At 37.2% G+C, this 17,635-nt stretch overlaps 1 protein-coding gene across 1 annotated transcript in view; it reads right to left on the bottom strand.

Annotated features, from left to right (window-relative positions):
- Positions 1-17,593, bottom strand: part of LOC308233278 (lysine-specific demethylase 4D-like) — a 35,336-nt gene extending 17,743 nt beyond the window's left edge. The window contains exons 1-2 of the mRNA XM_080640175.1: positions 17,227-17,593; positions 15,548-15,641 (exon numbers count right to left, since the gene is read on the bottom strand). The gene's annotated coding sequence lies outside the window, so the exon portion shown is untranslated. The remainder of the gene's footprint in view (positions 1-15,547; positions 15,642-17,226) is intronic.
- Between the last annotated feature and the right edge of the window lie 42 nt (positions 17,594-17,635).

Genomic DNA, 17,635 nt, shown 5'->3' on the forward strand with positions numbered 1-17,635 from the left:
AAACAATACCCAAATTATCAAAAAATCTATATACTGTATTAAGGTATTCAAATACCTCCTCTGGTCAAAGGCATCAAAGATCCTGAGCAAGGGCCATTACTAACTAGAACCTATGCCACTGCTGCCTCTGAAAGCTCTCTCTCACCACCCTCCTCCAGGAGTTGATCCTGTGTAAAATTTACTCCCTCAATTTCTTCAAATTGAGGTCTTCCCCGGAAGTATCTGATTGAAAGAGCCTATCAGGCGTCCTCAAACTACGGCCCGCGGGCCACATGCAGCCCGCCAAGGACATTTATCCGGCCCGCCGGGTGCCGCTGCCTGTCCTGCTTAGCAGCCAACTTGCCCCGGGCCCGCAGTGCGCATAGGAATTTGTTCATAGTTTTTTTTTTTAAACTATAGTCCAGCCCTCAACGGTCTGAGGGACAGTGAACTGGCCCCCTGTTTAAAAAGTTTGAGGACCCCTAGATGCTGGATACATTGAATTCTGGCTTCAACTCTGGCGAGGCAGGGTTTCCTAATGTGGGTATTTCCCCAAACATAAAAAGGAAAGTCTAAAATTATTGGTTGATCACAAATATAACTGTCTACCAGAATTTGCATGTCTGAAAATGTCTTTGTTCTACCCTTATGCTTTTCCTTCAGGATCCTGAAGACACTGTTCCATTGAATTCTAGCTTCTAGAAACCTAAAACCAATTTACGTGTATGCGTTCTCTCTCAAGCAATTTGTTTTCTGATCGATTTTGTGCAACCTGTTGTTACTCTCTGGACACTTGTAGGATATTCTTTTGAGGCTTATTTTCTGAGATTTCATTACGATATTATTGGTAAGTCTTTTTTTGTCAACTATTATGCTAGACCTTCAGATGTAGAAAATCATGTTCTTCGGTACAGTGAAATTTTCTCTTATCATTTCTTTAATATATTCCTTCCCACTATATTTTTAGTCTCTATGGTTGAATATTAAACTACTTGGACTGATCCTCTCATTTTCTCTTTGTCCTCCTATTTTCCATCTTTTTTTTTTAAATATATTTTATTGATATTTCACAGAGAGGAAGGGAGAAGGATAGAGAGCTAGAAACATCGATGAGAGAGAAACATCCATCAGCTGCCTCTCGCACAACTCCCACTGAGGATGTGCCCGCAACCAAGGTACATGCCCTTGACCGGAATCGAACCCGGGACCTTTCAGTCCGCAGGCCGACGCTCTATCCACTGAGCCAAACCAGTTTTGGCTATTTTCCATCTTTTTGTTATTTTGTTGTATTTTATATTCCAAACCTTCTAGCAACTATTTTTTCATGTCCACATTCTCTTCTATTCTCTGAATATTCCTTTTATTATACATTTCTAATACTTTCCAGGGTCACTGATTTTCTCCTCTTTCTCTATAAGTATTATACAGATTTTTTAAAAAGCTTCATTTGCTTTCTATATTGTGTGCTTCCTCTGAATTCACCCTTCTAGGATGTTTTCTTTCTTTCATGTAAAATGCCTTCCTCAGGTCCAGTCACTCTTGGCGTATGTTGAAGAGCCAGGCACTAAAGAGCTGCATTTGCTGTGAATGAGACAGGTAGACCCCACTGAGAGTGCTCTGACAAGGGTTCATTCATTGCTTTGGGGATGTGGGCAACTGTCAGTGTCTGAAGGTAAGCGTATAATAAAAAGACTTTAAATTTACATATCTATCTGACTTGAAATTGGGGCCCAGGAATTTATGGTATCTTAAACATTAAAACCAAGAGTAAATAGAATATAAAGCAACCACCTACATTCCAACCAGCCAGAATTGACATCTTAATATTTTGTCATATTTGCTTCAAGTGGTTTTTTTAAACAGCTTTATTGAGATATAACAAAAATTTCACCCATTTTAAGTGTACAGTTCAATGACTTTGTATATTTACAGCTCTGCAACCATCACCATGATCTAATTTTAGAACATTTCCATCACTCCAAGAAACCTCATGTCCACTTGTAGTCACAGCCCATTTCCATGCTCAGCTCCAAGCAACCACTAATCTTTCTGTCTTTACAGATTTTCCTATTCTGGATATTTCATATATATAATCATATGTCTGGTCTTTTGTATCTGGCTTGTTATACTCAGTATATTTCTGAGATTCACCCATGTTGTAGCATGTATCAGTATTTTGTTTCTTCTTATCATTGAATAATAAATACCCCATTGCTATGAATATACCAGATTTTATTTTATCCATTCATCTGTTCCAGCCGAAAACATTTGGATTGGTTTTACATTTGGCTATTATGAATAACTGTTATGAACATGCATGTACAAGTCTATGTGGGGTCATATGGTTTTATCTATCTTGGATAGATACCTAGGAGTGAAATTACTTAGTCATATTGTAACTCCATGTTTTTTTTGTTTTGTTAATCCTCACCTGAGGATATTTTTTCCATTGCTTTCCTTTTAATATATTTTTATTGATTTCAGAGAGGAAGGGAGACAGAAACATCAATGATGATAGAGAATCATTGATCGGCTGCCTCCTGCACACCCCCTACTGGGGATTAGGCTGCAACCCGGGCATGTGCCCTTGAGCGGAATCGAACCCAGGACCCTTCAGTCCCCAGGCCGATGCTCTATCCACTGAGCCAAACCAGCCAGGGCTCATTGTGTTTTTTAATAGCACTTCAAGTTGCTGTGATGTCAAATCTTGTGGTTTCTAATGATGAGCATTTTTTCCTATGCTTATTGGCCATTCATATATCATTTTTGAAGAAATGTCTATTCAAATCCTTTGCTCATTTCTTGAATTGTCTTATTGAGTTGCAAGAAGTAATTATATGTCCTAGCTATAAGTCTCTTGTTGAATACATGATTTGCAAATATTTTCTCCCAGTCAATGGTTATCTTTTCACTTTCTTCTGTCTTGAAGTGCACAACTTTTGAAAGTCCATGAGATCCAATTTATCAATTTTCTTTATGGCTTGTGCTTTTGATGTTGTATCTAAGAAACTGCCTATTTCAAGGTCATGGAAATATATTCCTATGTTTTCTTCTAAGACTTTTATGATTTTAGCTCACATTTTAAGTCAAGGATCAATTTTGACTTAATTTCTGAGTTTGGTGGAAGATAGGGATCCAAATTCATTCTTTTGCATATGGGTATCCACTGTTCCAGAAACATTTGTTGAAAAGACTATTCTTTTGCTGTTGAATTGTCTCGAAACCTTTGTTGAAATCAATTGACCATAAATGTAAGGGCTTATTTTGAACTCTCAATTCTATTCTATTGAGCTATAGAGCTTTGTAGTAAGTTGTAAAATGGGGAAGTGTGAGTCCTCTAAATTTTTTGTTCTTTTTCAAGATTGGCTACTGTGGGTTCTTTGTGTTTATATATCAATTTTAAGATCAATTTTTTGTAATATACACTGAGTGGCCAGATTATTATGATCTCTGAATGCATAATAATCTGGCCACTCAGTATGTGATATGTGTGTGTGTGTGTGTGTGTGCGTGTGTGTGTGTGTGTGTATGTATATATATATATTAGAGGCCCGGTGCATGAATTCGTGCATGGGTGGGGTCCAGCCAGCCTGGCCAGGGGGAGGGGACATGGGTGGTTGGCTGGCCTGCCTGCTGGTTGAACTCCTGGTGGAGGGGACAATTTGCATATTAGCCTTTTATTATATAGGATATACACTGAGTGGCCAGATTATTATGTGTTCAGAGATCATAATAATCTGGCCACTCAGTGTATATTTTTATTGATTTCAGAGAGGGAGAGAGAGAGGGACATAGAAACATCAATGATGAGAATCATTGATCAGCTGCCTCCTCCTATTGGGGATTGAGCCTGCAACCCAGGCATGTGCCCTGACCGGGAATTGAAACATGACCTCCTGGTTCATAGGTAAACACTCAACCACTGAGCCACGCTGGCCAGGCTAAGATCAACTTTTAATTTCAGGAATTACAATAGGAATTGCACTGAATTATAGATCAATTTGGGGAATATTGCCAACTTCACAATGTTAAATCTTCTGATCCATGTATATGTAAGGTCTTTCCATTGATTGAGCTCTTCTTTAACAATGTTTTGTGGTTTCCAGTGTAGAAATCTTGCACTTCTTTTGTTAAGTTTATTCCTAAACATTTTAGTTGATGTTTTATAAATGGAATAATTTTCTTAATTTCATTTTTAGATTCATTGCTAGTGTATAGAAGTCAATTGGTTTTTGTATACTGTTCTTGTATCCTGCAACTTGTTGAACTTACTTATTAGTTCTAGTTTATTTTTTTAAAATATATTTTATTGATATTTTACAGAGAGGAAGGGAGAGGGATAGAGAGCTAGAAACATCGATGAGAGAGAAACATCGATCAGCTGCCTCCTGCACACCCCACACTGGGGATGTGCCCGCAACCACAGTACATGCCCTTGACCGGAATCGAACCTGGGACCCTTGAGTCCGCAGGCCGACTCTCTATCCACTGAGCCAAACCGGTTTCGGCGCTAGTTTATTTTTAGTGGTTCATTAAGATTTTCTCTCCATAAAATCATGTCAGCTGCCAATAGATAGTATTATTTCTTTCTTTCCAATTTGGATGCCTTCTATTTCTTTTTCTTGTTTAACTGACCTGACTAGAACCTTCAGCTTAATGTTGAATATAAGCAGTGGTAACAGACATCTGAAGGTCTTGTTCCTGCTTCAAGAACTTTTTTAAAATTTTGCTTCAAGTACTTTCTTTTTTTAAAAAAAAATATAGTTTTATTGATTTCAGAGAGGAAGGGAGAGGGAGAGATAGAAACATCAATGATGAGAATCATTGATTGGCTGCCTCCTAAATGCCCTCTACTGGGGATTGAGCCTGCAACCTGGGCATGTGCCCTTGACCAGAATCAAACCCGAGACCCTTCAGTCCACAGGCCAACACTCTATCCACTGTGCCAAATAGGCTAGGGCTGCCTCACGTACTTTTAAAAAGAATAAATATTTCAGATGAAGTAGAAGTTCCTTTCACACCCAAACTCCAAATCCTAATCTCCTTCTCCTTCCCAGTCCCATAAGCAAAAATTATCATGAATTTGGTTCATTTTTTGCGGCTATCTTTTCATTTTTGTGTGTTGTATATCCATTAATAATATGGAGTGTTGTTTTGTATATCAGTTATTTTTACTCTGTGTAAATGATTTTATAGCAAATATGCTAATATTTTTACAATTTTTTAATTCAACCTTAAGTTTTAGGATAATATACATTTAATCTATCATAAGAATATATTTTATTAATGCATTTCTCTATTAGTGGGTAGATTATTCCAGTGTTTTTTATTATAAATAATGCTACATTAAAAACCTTTTACATGTGTCGTAATTTTATGATGAGAAATTATCTAGGGTAGATATTTTGAAGTGTTATTTTGAGGTGATACAGAAACACTTGTATTTTATTAGGCAATGTTAACTTGCTTTACCTAGTTACTCTCCTAATTAATACACAGAGTAGTAGAGTTTTCTCCAGATGCATTTGATAATGTCAAATTTTTAGTTATTGGTAATTTGATGGGTGGAAAAAATTATCTTCTGTAGTATTATTATTAGTATTGTGTGTCCTGTTTTCTGATGAGGTGACATTTTTTATTGATTTATTGGCCTTTTCGAAGGTTTCAGTTTTGTGAATTACCTTTGCTCATTTTTTTTACATTGTTTTTATCTACTGATTGGTAAAAGTTCTTTAAGTGTTTGAGATACTAATTCTACTGTACTGTTGTAAATATCTTAACCCAGCCCACCATCTCCATTTGAATTTATGGTATTAGATATTTTGAAAAAATTAATCAAACTTATTAACCTTTTCCATTATGATTCATTCCCTTACGTCCTATTTAAGTAATCCACTATTCCTTGAAATAACAAAGATTTTATCTTCTTTTGTTTTAATTTCTTTGATTTTCATCTTCGTTTCACCCCTTTAGAACATCGTGCCATTGTTGTTGAGATGTATGGATTTGTACTGTTGTTGGCATTTTTTTGTTTGTTTTTGCTGCTGTTTTCTTTTAGAAATCCAATTGTCTACCACCATACTCCCCCTGAGTTAGAATCCTGCAAGTCTCATAACTAAGTTGTATTATAAACCTGGATCTCTTTCTAAACTCTTTATTCAAGTCTATTCGGTTATTTGTCTATTTCTGTGCTGAAACTGTACTCTTTTAGTTATTATAGCTTTACACTTAGTATTTATAATTGGTAAGGCAAGTCACCGTGTTCTTAATTCATCTTTTTTTGGGATTAATTTGGCTATATTAATAGAGTTAAACTTCAGTATTAATTTTAGAATATGCTTGTTAAGTTCTATAAAAACCCTATTGATTTAAGCTGAAAATGCATGAAGTTAAAGAAAAATTGGGGTTGGACATAGCTCTCATATTGAGCATTTCCACACTTTAACTGATCTTCCATTTAATTAAATCTTGTATGTATTTTAATAAAGTTTCAGAATTTTACCCATAAAGATAATGTCTTTGTTTCCTTAGATATAGTCTTAGGAACTTGATAATTTTTTGAGTCCTATGTAAATAGACATGTTTTTCTATTAAGTTTTATTGTTTGATGATCTTCTATGTCTTTTTAGACCCTATCTCTCATATTTCCTATTAGTTCAGCTAGCTTGACCATTGATTCTAGAGTTTACCATGTAGATAATCATAATTTTGTGAAAAAATGTAAAAATTATATCTCTTCTTTTCTAGTAGCCATAGCTCCTATTCTTTTTTTATTTTGAAGCTGGGCAGAAGTGGAATTCTTATATAATTAAATATGATCTCTAGTAAAATGTTAAATATTGCCTAAGTCAGTAGAAATCCTATTATATTTTAATAAGAGTTGTTCTAAACTTTAAGTTATATCCTATCATTTATCACCCAATCAGAGATACTTTGAGAATGACAGGGACTCAGAGAAGATAAGTACTAATTGATCAAGCAGTTAAAAAAAACAATATAAAATATTTGAGCAATGCAAAAAAATTGACCTACTGGGCACATATTGAACTTTGTAATCCCAAACTGCAGAATATAATTTTTTTCTAAGTACATGGAAATGTTACAAAATTGGCCATAAAACAAGTTTTAACAAATATCAAAGGACTGAAAGCAGGCAGAACATGTTCTCTGACCACAAAACAATAAAGAAAAATTAATATTAAAGATATAACTAGAGCTCTGCCAATGTGGTTGAGTGTCAACCTATGAACCAGGAGGTCATAGTTCAATTCCTGGTCAGGGCACATGCCCAATATGTGGGCTTAATTCCCAGTGTTCTTTTACAAAATTGTGGGTTTGCTAGTTATTTTTGTTGATTTCAGAGAGGAAGGGAGGAGAGAGATAGAAACATCAATGATGAGAGAGAATCATTGATAGGTGCCTCCTGCACACCCCTCTACTGAGGATTGAGCCTGCAACCCAGGCATGCACTCTTTTTTTTTTTTTTTTAAATATATTTTATTGATTTTTCCACAGAGAGGAAGGGAGAGGGATAGAGAGCTAGAAACATTGATGAGAGAGAAACATCGATCAGCTGCCTCCTGCACACTCCCCACTGGGGATGTGCCCGCAACCAAGGCACATGCCCTTGACCAGAATCGAACCCGGGACCCTTCAGTCCGCAGGCCGACGCTCTATCCACTGAGCCAAACCTGTCAGGGCCCAGGCATGCACTCTTAACTGGAATCAAACCTGGGACCCTTCAGTCTGCATGCTGACACTATCCACTGAGCCAAACTGACTAGAGCAAGAACACATTTCTAAATAAATAAATCTTTAATCAGAAAGAAATAAAAATGGAAATTAGAAAATACTTCAAATAAATAGTAAATATTCTACATTTTAAATCTTGTAGGGTGCTGGAAAGCAGTGAGATTTATAGGCTTAAATAAGTAGCAAAGAAAAGAAAGGCTGCTCTTGCAGGTTAGATCTCCAGCCCAGGTCAGGGCGAGACTGGGAGGCAACCAATTGATGTATCAGTATCACACTTTGATGTTTCTCTCTCTCTCTCTTTTCTCTTTTCCCCCTCCTTCTTCCCTTCCCCTCTCTCTCTCTCTCTCTCTCTCTCTCTCTAAAAAAAAAAAAAAAAAAAAAGAAAGAAAGAAAGAAAGAAAGAAAGAAAGAAAGAAAGAAAGAAAGAAAAAAGTATCCTTGGGTGAGGATTTAAAGAAAAAAAAAAGGCTGAAAAATTAAATGAGCTAAGCATCCATCTCAGGAAGTTAAGAGAAAAACTACAGCCAAGAAAGCAGAAGAAAATAATAAAAATAAGACAAGAAATTGAAGAAATAGAAAACCAATATAAAATAGAGATGAATAAAAGCAAAAGTTGGTGTTTTGAAGTCTCGTAAAATTGACAAACCTCTGGTGCAAATGATAAAGATCAAAATTAGAAGGCACAAATAATGTCAGGAAAGATAAAGAGTTCATCACCATAGGTGCTAAAGACATAAAAAGTAAAATATAGTATGAACAACTTTAAGCCAATATATTTTAAAATTTAGATGAAATAAATTCTCAGAAAAACACAACTGCAAAATTGACACAAGAAGAAACAGAATGGGACTTTATCTATAACCATCAAGGAAATTGAAGGAATAGTCAAAACTCTTTTCACAAAGAAAACTGTAGGCCCCGATGGCTACACCAACAAATTTAATTCCAACTTAGACAAATTTTCATGGAGAACAGAAAAAGAAAATTTCCCCCGTATTTTAAAAAAATTATTGATGAGAGAGAGAGAGAGAGAGAGAGAGAAAAACATTGATTTGTTGCTCCACTTATTTATGTATTTATTGGTTGATTCTTGTATGTGCCCTGACCAGGGATCAAACCCACACAACCAACTGTGCTACCCAGCCAGGGCCCCCACATATTTTATGATACAAACTTTATGATATAAGTCTCCAAAAAGCACACTATAAGAAAAGAAAGTAATAGGCCAATTTCATTTATGAAAATAGATGAAAAGTCCTAAATAGAATCTAAGTGAACTGATTCCTACAGTATATTTATTATGATTAAGATGGGTTTATTCCAGGAATTAAAGGTCAGGTGATAGTTAAACAAATAAATTAACATCCTAAAACACACAAACAGATTAGATGATGGAGAAAAGTATTTGATAAAATTCACCATCCATTTAGCAAACTAAAAATTGTAGGAATATTTTTAATTGAATAAAGTGCATCCAAAACTTTCAGTAAACATCATACTTATTAGTGAAAAGTTAAAAGCTTTCCTGCCTGGCCCACCAGCGTGACTCTGTGGTTGAATGTCGACCTATGAACCAGGTCACAGTTCGATTCCCAGTCAGGGCACATGCCTGGGTTTTGGGCTCAATCCCGTTTGAGGTGCGAAGGAAGCAGCCAATCAATGATTCTCTCTCATCACTGTTGTTTCTCTCTCTCTCCCTCTCCCTTCCTCTCTGAAATAACTAACTAAATAACTAAATAACTAAAATAAAAGCTTTTCCTTTCAGATCAGGAAAAAGACAAGAATGCTCTTTTTCATTCTCTTCTTTTGTTAAAGGATTTTATGCATATATAAATGCAATAACTATACATATCTATGCATTCGATCCATCAATGTTGTTGATCTATCAATCTGAGAGAAATTTGTGTTAAAAGTTCCCACAATTGCAGATTTGTGTTTTTCCTTTATTTTTGCTTTATATTTTTTTCCAGACCATGTGGTTACACAGTTGCATATGTGTTCATAATTGTAATATTTTCCTAGTGGAGTTTTCTTTGGGATGCAACAAGATGCCCCTATTAATGTCCTTATTAATGCTACTCTATTTAAAGAATATTTTTGTAATTAAAATTGCTACATAAAGTTTGTTGTTTCGAATTTGCCTGGAATATCTTTTTCTATACCTTTATTTTCTATATTTTAGTTGTTTAAGTTTTAACTGTTTCTTAATGTTTGTTTTTAATTGTTTTAGCCAGCTAGTGAGGTAGCCATGAGCTCAGATTAGGCAAGAGCTGGTTAAACTATATTAGCCAGCAATCTAGCCTGGACCATAAGCAAATTTATCTCCAGGAATTCATCTTTCTGGGCTCCAGAATGTCCTCATTTATTTTATTTATTTTTAATATATTTTTATTGATTCAGAGAGGAAGGGAGAGGGAGAGAGAGAATCCTAAGTGATGAGAGAGAATCAATAATCAGCTGCCTCCTGCACGCCCAGCACTGGGGGATCAAGCCTGCAACCCAGGCATGTGCCCTGACCGAGAAATGAACTGTGACCTCCTGGTTCATAGGTCAATACTCAACTATTGAGCCATGCCCACCAGGCAGAATGTCTTAATTTAAAATCAGGATTTTCGTTAGAAAATAAGCTACCTTATTTTCCTGTTCTTTTCATTAGTCAAAACAGATTAAGGAACCAAGTTTTCATATTAGAAAACTGGTCATTTTCAGGTTAAAATTTTTAAACTGATGCCATTATTTATATTTATTTTTAATCCTCACCTAAGGATATTTTTACATTGATTTTGAGAGAGAGTGGAAGAGAGAGGGAAAGACAGAGAGAAAACATTGATTGGTTGCCTCCTGCACCAGACCAGGGAGCGGGCAGGGGAGGAGCCTGCAGTGAATAGAGTGTTGGCCTGTGGACCAAGAGGTCCCGGGTTCTATTTCAGTCAAGGGTACTAAGCCAAACCGACTAGGGCAGTGGTCGGCAAACTCATTAGTCAACAGAGCCAAATATCAACAGTATAACGATTGAAATTTCTTTTGAGAGCCAAATTTTTTAAACTTAAACTTCTTCTAACGCCACTTCTTCAAAACAGACTCGCCCAGGCCGTGGTATTTTGTGGAAGAGCCACACTCAAGGGGCCAAAGAGCCGCATGTGGCTCGCGAGCCAGTTTGCCGACCACAGGACTAGGGCTATTTGTTTATTTTTCAATGTGACCATCAGGTTTTTTCCTCCATTTTCTTAATTAAAGCCTCAAAGAAACATTTTCAAGCAAAATTTTTGAATTTTGCAGGCTGGTAACGTTGTAAATGAGGGAATTTATTTGAATTGGGGGGAATAGATTAAACTGGAGTGGTGATTAGTTTTTGGTGGAGCTGATTGAATGAGAATCCTGAGGGACATACAGAGCCTGATAATCACATGATTTTTCATTTAGAGATTCTTTCCTAAAAAGAAATCTTCTGAGCTTTGGTGTATCTTTATTTCAAATCTAAATTACTTTTTTTCCTTTAAAATATAAAAAGATAAAGGCAATACTTTTTAGAGCGAACTGTGATTTTTTTTTTCCTGTTAAAACTCATTTACCCATTCATTCATTCAGTTATTCACCCACTTGGAAAACACAGTAGATAGAGAAAGAAATAATAAATGTAATTAAATTATATAGGATCATGGAAAATGATACGTGCTACATAAAAAAAGTAGAGCAGGACAAGGGACATACAGAGTGCAGGATGTTACAGTACAAAGTGGGAGGAGGATTGCAACTTTAAATAAGGCTGCAAATAAGGTTGACCTCATTTGAACAAAGACTTGAATAATACAGGCAACAGTATTATTCCTATTGGCCAAGGAAATAATTAATGCAAGGGCCCTAAGGCAGGAGCTACGATCAAACAACACAGGAAGGCCTGTAGCCTAGAGAGGCCCAATCAACTAGCCCTGCTGGTGTAGCTCAGTGGATTGAGCATTGTCCTTTGGACCTATAATCTATTTTGGTAAGAAATCGATTTCTGGTCAGGGCACATGCCCAGGTTGCAGACTCCATCCCCAGTAGGGGGATGTTTCTATCTCTCTCTTCCCTTCCTCTCTGAAATCAATAAAATATATATATATCTTTTTTTTTTTTAAGACAGGTCAACTAGTTTGAGGAGAGTCTTGTAGGTTTCATTGTGAGCATCTTTAACTTTTACTGTGAGGGAAATGGAGTCAATGCTTCCCTATTGTCTGACTGGATCCCCTTTTTCTCCCAACCCCATCTAACTGTATTTTATTTTTTAGAGCAGTGTTTTTCCTTTTTATTGAATTTATTTGGGTGACACTGGTTAACAAAATTAATACAGATTTCAGGTGCACAACTCTACAATACATCATCTGTACACTGTATTGTGTTCACCACCCCAAGTCTCTGTCCATCACCAGTTATCCCCCCTATACCCTCCTCCACCTCCTCCCCACAACTGTATTAAATTTTTTTTAAGCCCTAACCGGTTTGGCTCAGGGTAGAGTGTCGGCCTGAGGACTGAAGGGTCCCGGTTTGATCCCAGTCAAGGGCATATGCCCGGGTTGTGGGCTCGATCCCCAGTCAGGGGCGGGCAGGAGGCAGCCAATCAATGATTCTCATCATTGATGTTTTTCTTTATCTCTCTCCCTTTTCCTTCCTCTCTGAAATCAATAAAAATATACTTAAGAAAATATATTTTTTGGATATAGTGTAGTATGTCTTAACCTTAACAATCACTCCTTTTTTTAAAAAAAAAAAAAAGGTAGAACCATCAATGATGAGAATCATTGATTGGCTGCCTCCTGCCCGCCCCCGACTGGGGATAGAGCCTACAACCCCGGCATGTGCCCTTGACCGGAATCAAACCCGTGACCCCCTCGTTCATGGGCCTATGCTCAACCACTGAGCCACACCAGCTAGGCCGAACTGTATAAATTTTTAAAAACTGTTGCCAAGCTAATGCTATAATATGATCATTGTTAGTTTACTTTCATTTTCTTAATGGGGAGATTGTGTGTCTTTCACATTTATTATCTATTTAGAATTGCTCTTTCTGAATGGCCTATTTATATTCATCACTCAATTTTTTTATTGGGTTGTTTGTATTTTTTATCTTATGTGTCTTAGCAGTAATAGTGGTAGTCATAACCCTTTATATGTTAAGAGACATTACAAAGTTTACCTGCTAATCTGGCATTTATCTTTGACTTTGCTTTTGGTATCTTCTGCCATAAAATTACATGTATATATAGATGAATTTTAAAAATGATTTCTCTTATAGCTCTCAGATGTTCTGCCTTGATCAGAAATTCTTTACAAACCCTAGGTTGTATAAACAGTCTCTTAAATTTTCTTCTTAAGATTTCTATGGTTATTTGTTTTCCTTTTGGGCGTTCAATTCAACTGGATGTAGTATTTATATTCACTTTGTAGCTAGAATTACTACATTACATCCTACTGTAAGAATAATCTATTTTGCTATCACAGTTATTTAATGAAACATCCTTTCACATCAAATTAAAATATTCTCATATTAAAATGAAGGAGCAGTTGTTAAGGTTAAGATATACTACACCATATCCAAAAGCTGCTAAGAATGATCTTAAAGGGATATATTAGATTATGAGATAGGAAATATAGCAGGATGCCAGTGGGACCCAGAGGGACTGGGATCCAGAAAAGAAGGGTAAAGGTCTGGGTCACCTCATCTCTCCTGACACGTGGAAAGCTGGGGGTATGGGCATAGTCAAAGGCAGTGTGGCAGATGTGCTGGACAGCAGATGAGGAGCTCTTTTTTAAGAGCTTTCATTTTCCCAGAGAAAGCAGAATGTTATCTACTCCTGGGACAGAGGATGAGGAAGGAAAAGAGGGTGAAAGACGAATATAAATTTAAGGAGAGAGAGGAATGCAGGAGTCATATTATTGCAGAGTGTAAGAGGACTAGTAGGCAGGATAAAGGGCCCAAGAAGATTTTTGTGGTAATTGGTTTAAAATGAGAATTCTTCAGAGGTTATATGATTTTTTTTTTTTTTTTGCCAGCAAAGGTAGCTGATAAAGTGAATTTTAAATTTTTAGTAAATTTACATCTTTTTTTCTAAGTAGCCATTTATTTTTTATCTTTATTGTTAAAGTATTATACATACCCCCCACCCTTTTTTTTAAATCTTCACCTGAGGATATTTTTTCCATTGATTTCTAGAGAGTGGAAGGGAGGGAGGAGGGGGAAGGAGAGAGAGAGGGAAGGACAGGAGGGAGGGAGGGAAGGAAGGGATGAGAGAGAAACATGTATGTTACATCAATTGGCTGCCTTCCCGGGAGGTACATGCCCCGGGAATGGAACCTGTGACCCTTTGGTCTGCAGGCCGATGCTCTAACCACTGAAAAAAACAGGCCAGGGCCAGATGTCCCTTTTTTTCCCCCCCTTACCCCCTTCCACCCTACCCCTGTCCCCACCAGGCCTATCACACTATTGTAATTATGCTTATATGCATATAAATTCTTTGATTAATCTCTTCCTGCCCCCCACCCTCATCCCCCTTCCCTATGAGATTCATCAGTCCATGCTTCATGTCTCTGGATTTATTATGTTCGTCAGTTCATTAGGTTCCACATATAAGTGAGATTATATGAAAAGAAACCATCAACATAATGAAAAGGGATCCCACTGTATGGGAGAACAATACTTGCCAATGATATATCTGATTAATTTCCAAAATACATAAAGAACTTATACAACTAAACAAAAGGAAGACAGACAATCTAATTAAAAAATGGGCAAAGGACCCAAATAGACACTTCTCCAAAGAGTACATACAGATGGTCAAGAGACACATGAAAAAATGCTCAAAATCACTAATCATCAGAGATGCAAATTAAAATAACAGTGAGGTATTACCTCACACCTGTCAGAATGGCTACCATCAACAAATCAACAAATAACAATTGCTGGCGAGGATGTGGAGAAAAGGGAACCCTCGTGCACTGCTGATGGGAGTGTAGACTGATACAGCCACTACGGAAAACAAAGTGGAGTTTCCTCAAATAATTAAATATGGAACTGCTAGTTGACCCAGTGACCCCACTTCCAGGAATATATCCTAAGAATATCAAAACACCAATCAGAAAGAATGTATGTACCCCTATGTTCATAGCAGCACTATCTACAATAGCTAAGATCTGGAAACAGCCCAAGTGCCCATTAGTAGGTGAGTGGGTAAAAAGCTGTGGTACATTTTTACCATGAAATACTATGCAGCTGTAAAAAAGGATCTCCTTCATCATTGATGTTTCTTTCTCTCTCTCCCTATCTCTTCCTCTGTGAAATCAATAAAAATATATCTAAATTTAAAAAAAGGATCTCTTACCCTTTGAGCCAGCATGGAGAGACTTGGAGAATATTATGCTAAGCGAAATAAGCCAGTCAGAGAAAGACAAGTATCACATAATCTCACTTATAAATGGAATCCAAGTAACCATTTAAGTCAAAGGCTTTCTAGTTTCATTTTCTTATTAGTACTTAAAAATCACAAATAAAAACAGTGTTTAGTTTCTTTTCCTTATTAATACTTTCAGACCATTTAAGTCAAAGCTTTTTAATTTTGTGAACTGATTATATGTTGATGTTATTTAACTGTGGTTGATGATGAAAAGATTAGGAGGTAGGCTAGTAGTTAAATGAATCAGGGTGATGGGCTCGGGGCCGATAAGGGCAGTTGGAATGTAAAAGCAAGGGGTATTTGCTGTAATTGTGTCACCACCTTGCCATTGTTACTCATTCCTCCACTTCATAGTGCATCAATCATTCATTCATTCAACAAATACTTACTCAGCACCTATTATTTGCCAGGCACTGTTCTATATGCAGAGGATACACCAGTGAACAAGAGAGACAAGGTTCCTGCTTTCCTGGAACTTATGTTCTAATACAGGAAGATAGACAATAATAATAAAAATAATATTAATTATAATAATAGCTAACATTTATTTAACAAGTACTGTTTTCTGAGACAGTTTACGTGCTTTACAAGTATTAATTCACTAGTTCTTATAATAACATTATGAAGTACAAACTAGAATTATTCCCATTTTACACATGAGGAAACTGAGGGCACAGAAAGGAAAATCAGCTTGCCTAAGATTACACAGCAAGGAAAGGGCAGAACTGGAATGTAGAACCAAACCAGTCAGTCTATAGCTCTCTTTCCCTTCAATGACTTTTCTATGCTGGCTCTCAGACAAGACACAAAGCAATACACAAATAATAGGGTTAGTAGTATGAAAAACAAAGCAGGGTAAGGTGGTGATATATGTGTGTGCAAATTTGGGATGCAAAGTTAGATGCCAGGGAAAACCTCACTGAGGAAGTGACATTTGGACTGAGACCTGAAGGGTACTAACAGCTATGTTGGGGCACAGGCAGGAGAGAAAAGCTAGTGTAAAGAAATATGTCCTTGTTTGTGAAACAGAAACACCTACTTGGCTGTGGCTAGACCTTAGTGTGGAAGATAGTGACTGATTAGAAAAGTCAGGGCGACAGGCAGGCCACGCCACGCCTGATGGGTCCTCAGGCCACATTAAAAAAATTTTGTTGTTCTAACTGCAATGGATCTCTATGCAGGAGATAACACTACCTGATTCATAATTTTAAAAGATCACTCTCACGGCTCTACAAACTGAAGGTAGGACAAAGTGCAAGCAGAAACAGCTCCTAGGAGGCAGTTACAATCCAGGTGGAAAATGATAGTGGCTTGGACTAGGGCAGTGACAGTGGAATAAAATTTAGGGTGTATTTGCAAAGTTACATTGGCAAGACTTGCTAAGGAACTGGATGTGAAGAGTGATGGAAAAGGGATTTAAGTAAGAGCCTTGAGATGTGGAGTTGAGTAACTAGTGTGATGGTGGTGTCCTTTACTGAGATGTGTAAGAGGAGGGGAGAAATACCTTCAGTAAGAAAAATCAATATTTACATTTTTGAACTTTATGGAAGAAAGAACTTTTTCTATTTTCTTTTTCCCACTTAAAGGTTTCAAATAAGATTTCTGGGGGAAAAGCATTTTAATGTTCAATTTTATGAGCTCTTTACATTAGAAACTTGAGGGAGTTGAATTTTCGTTTGTTTAGCAAATAATTTATTGAGCATCTACTCTGGCCAAGCCCTGTGTGATGAGACAGCATGATAAACTAAGCAAACAAGAGCCCTGCTCCCAGAGTGTTTGGGGGGTCGGAGGGGGAGAGGTGAGGGAAGGACGACTAATTTTTTCCTGTTCGCTGTCTTATTAAAACTTCACCTATTGCACGAGGAGCCATCTTATCACTGCAGCTCGTGCTCCTGGCAGTTGGGCCCACCGTTCCAAACGCCCGAAGCCAATTCATAAATGAATGAATCTCTAATCGTGACATCACCCCTCCCGCTAGAACTTAGGTTTTTAAATATAATATTTTAGCAAACAATACGAATACAACCTTTGCTTTGAAGGCTAATATTTTTTTTTGCAGGAATGGTACCTTTATAAAGATCGTGGTTGCCCCCGTACTTATTTGTTCTTTCTTCATATCCAATTAAATGAAAATACTAGTTTTTCCGTAGCCCAACTCTCTAGGCTGGTTGGGTCTAGCTCTGGAGAAAGGCAGCAGGAGCCGTTGGATTTAAACAGTTTGGAGGAATCCTTCTCTACGCTCTCTCTCGCTAGCCGGGGACGTGGTGTCGGCTACCCGGGGTTTTCCGTCCACGCAGTACCGGAATGAAGGAGTCTGGGAGGGGGTCGGGGAAGGAAAAGACGGAAGAGACATTAAGTAATTGGTTCTTGAAGGTATAAAATGATGTTTAAGATCAGCTCTAAGGCACCGAATTCAAACGACCGCCCCCTCGGCCGTTTCGGCCCCGCCCCTCGCTGACGTCACTCCGACTTCCCCC

This window comes from Plecotus auritus (assembly GCF_963455305.1).
Source record: "Plecotus auritus genome assembly, chromosome: 9".
Lineage (NCBI taxonomy): Eukaryota > Metazoa > Chordata > Mammalia > Chiroptera > Vespertilionidae > Plecotus > Plecotus auritus.